Here is a 3,968-nt window from a genome sequence, read left to right as displayed (position 1 = left end):
CGCTCTCAGGCCTCGCCCAGCGGCCACTTCCGGGTCGGCGTCTCTCTCTTTGGAAGCCACGCCCACCCGCTGCGAGTCACGCCTCGTCACCACTACCCAGGGAATTCGACAGCTTTTTTTTTTTTCTTTTTTTCAAACAACTTTATTGAAATGCCATGAAGTGAACAGTAATGGAGTTTTGAATGAGCAGTAATTGTGTGAGGGGGTCACGTGTCCAGTAAATGATACGGTGATCATATAGGAGACTACAACTCCCAGCATGGAAGGCTGACCGTGCATGCTGGGGATTGTAGTTCCTCTGGAGAGGCACAGAACGTTAAATCGTTGTTCTTTTCCTGTTACGTTTCCCCCACACATTCATAACCATTACGAGGAATGGACAATCCCCTTTAAAAGGGTTTTACACTAGTGGTCAGCTCCTACCTAAAGACCCCCGTGTAAAATAAATAAAACCTACACTCTGCTCCCAACGCTGTCTGTCCCGGTGATCACGTAACATCATTGTGACCGCTGCAGCCAATCAGCAGCCGAAGATGGGCCCTATCAGACATTAGTGTGACTGCTGCAGTCAATCAGTGGCCAAAGATGGGCCCTATCAGACAGAACAGAAGTGTGACTGCTGCAGCCAATCAGCAGCCGAAGATGGGCCCCATCAGACAGAACAGAAGTGTGACTGCTGCAGCCAATCAGCAGCCGAAGATGGGCCCCATCAGACAGAACAGAAGTGTGACTGCTGCAGCCAATCAGCAGCCGAAGATGGGCCCTATCAGACAGAAGTGTGACTGCTGCAGCCAATCAGTGGCCAAAGATGGGCCCTATTAGACAGAACAGAAGTGTGACTGCTGCAGCCAATCAGCAGCCGAAGATGGGCCCCATCAGACAGAACAGAAGTGTGACTGCTGCAGCCAATCAGCAGCCGAAGATGGGCCCCATCAGACAGAACAGAAGTGTGACTGCTGCAGCCAATCAGCAGCCGAAGATGGGCCCTATCAGACAGAAGTGTGACTGCTGCAGCCAATCAGTGGCCAAAGATGGGCCCTATTAGACAGAACAGAAGTGTGACTGCTGCAGCCAATCAGCAGCCGAAGATGGGCCCCATCAGACAGAACAGAAGTGTGACTGCTGCAGCCAATCAGCAGCCGAAGATGGGCCCTATCAGACAGAAGTGAGACTGCTGCAGCCAATCAGCAGCCGAAGATGGGCCCTATCAGACAGAAGTGAGACTGCTGCAGCCATTCAGTGGCCAAAGATGGGCCCTATCAGACAGAACACAAGTGTGACTGCTGCAGCCAATCAGCAGCCGAAGATGGGCCCTATCAGGCAGAACAGAAGTGTGATTGCTGCAACCAATCAGTGGCCAAAGATGGGCCCTATCAGACAGAACAGAAGTGTGACTGCTGCAGCCAATCAGCGGCCGAAGATGGGCCCTATCAGGCAGAACAGAAGTGTGATTGCTGCAACCAATCAGCAGCCGAAGATGGGCCCTATCAGACAGAACAGAAGTGTGACTGCTGCAGCCAATCAGCGGCCAAAGATGGGCCCTATCAGACAGAACAGAAGTGTGACAGCTGCGTCAGTCGCTGATTGTCTGCAGCCCTCGCACCGCATAACAAGGTCACATAACCTCTGGGAGACAGTGCCAACACCTCTGGTCCAACAGCGATGATAAAAGTAAAGGAGCCATTAATTAGTGTACAGCTAAAGCTCCCAGTGCAATTGGGTATAATTTGGGGTCCATGGGTTCTAAAAATGCAAGAAAAAAAATCACTTTCTGTAATAATTTAGATACCATGATCAGCATTGAAGGAGTTAAAAGGTGACGTGATGGATGAATACTACAGAAGACCCCCACAACTAATGACGGACTATAATGGACTAATACTGCAAATCATGGGAATCACATACAATTGAAACTAGAAGTTTACATTCACTCTCTGTAAAGACACATCTGCAGGTTTTTCCTCCACTCTCTATATAGACACATCTGCAGGTTTTCCACTCCGCTCTCTATACAGACACATCTGCAGGTTTTCCCCTCCTCTCTCTATATAGACACATCTGCAGGTTTTTCCCTCCGCTCTCTATACAGACACAACTGCAGGTTTTTCCCTCCGCTCTCTATAAAGACACAGCTGCAGGCTTTTCCCTCCTCTCTCTATACAGACAAAACTGCAGGTTTTTCCCTCCGTTCACTATAAAGATACATCTGCAGGTTTTTCCATCCGCTCTCTATAAAGACACATCTGAAGGTTTTTCCCTACGTTCTCTTTGAAGACACATCTGCAGGTTTTTCCTCAACTCTCTCTATACAGACACATTTGCAGGTTTTTCCCTCCGCTCACTATAAAGACACATCTGCAGATTTTTCCCTCTGCTATCTATAAAGACACATCTGCAGGTTTTTCCCTCCGCTTTCTATGAAGACACAGCTGCAGGTTTTTCCCTCCACTCTCTCTATACAGACACATCTGCAGGCTCTTCCCTCCTCTCTTTATACAGACACAACTGCAGGTTTTTCCCTCCGCTCTCTATATAGACACATCTGCAGGTTTTCCCTCCTCTCTTTATACAGACACAACTGCAGGTTTTTCCCTCCGCTCTCTATAAAGACACATCTGCAGGTTTTTCCTCCACTCTCTATATAGACACATCTGCAGGTTTTTCCCTCTGCTCTCTATATAGACACATCTGGAGGTTTTTCCCTCTGCTCTCTATAAAGATACATCTGCAGGTTTTTCCCTCCGTGCTCTTTGAAGACACATCTGCAGGTTTTCCCTCCGCTCTCTATGAAGACACATCTGCAGGTTTTTCCCTCGCTCTCTATACAGACACATCTGCAGGTTTTTCCCTCCGCTCTCTATACAGACACATCTGCAGGTTTTTCCATCCACTCTCTATACAGACACATCTGCAGGTTTTCCCTCCACTCTCTATGAAGACACATCTGCAGGTTTTTCCCTCTGCTCTCTATACAGACACATCTGCAGGTTTTTCCCTCATCTCTTTATACAGACACAACTGCAGGTTTTTCCCTCCGCTCTCTATACAGACACATCTGCAGGTTTACCCCTCCGCTCTCTATACAGACACATCTGCAGGTTTTTCCATCCACTCTCTATACAGACACAACTGCAGGTTTTTCCCTCATCTCTTTATACAGACACAACTGCAGGTTTTCCCTCCACTCTCTATGAAGACACATCTGCAGGTTTTTCCCTCTTCTCTCTATACAGACACATCTGCAGGTTTTTCCCTCATCTCTTTATACAGACACAACTGCAGGTTTTCCCTCCACTCTCTATGAAGACACATCTGCAGGTTTTTCCCTCTGCTCTCTATACAGACACATCTGCAGGTTTTTCTCTACTTTCTATGAAGACATCTGCAGGTTTTTCCCTCTGCTCTCTATACAGACACATCTGTAGGTTTCCCTCCGCTCTCTATACAGACATCTGCAGGTTTTTCCCTCCGCTCTCTATGAAGACACATCTGTAGGTTTTTCCCTCTGCTTTCTATACAGACACATCTGCAGGTTTTTCCCTCTTCTCTCTATACAGACACATCTGCAGGTTTTTCTCTCTGCTCTCTATAAAGACACATCTGCAGGTTTTCCCCTCTGCTCTCTATACAGACACATCTGCAGGTTTTCCCTCCGCTCTCTATGAAGACACATTTGCAGGTTTTTCCCTCCACTCTCTCTATACAGACACATCTGCAGGTTTTTCCCTCATCTCTTTATACAGACACAACTGCAGGTTTTCCCCTCTGCTCTCTATACAGACACATCTGCAGGTTTTTCCCTCTGCTCTCTATGAAGACACATCTGCAGGTTTTTCCCTCTGCTCTCTATACAGACACATCTGCAGGTTTTTCCCTCTGCTCTCTATGAAGACACATCTGCAGGTTTTTCCCTCCACTCTCTCTATACAGACACATCTGCAGGTTTTTCCCTCATCTCTTTATACAGA

This window comes from Anomaloglossus baeobatrachus, chromosome 9 (assembly GCF_048569485.1).
Source record: "Anomaloglossus baeobatrachus isolate aAnoBae1 chromosome 9, aAnoBae1.hap1, whole genome shotgun sequence".
NCBI classification, from domain to species: Eukaryota; Metazoa; Chordata; class Amphibia; order Anura; family Aromobatidae; genus Anomaloglossus; species Anomaloglossus baeobatrachus.
Note: the sequence above shows the minus strand (reverse complement) of the source record.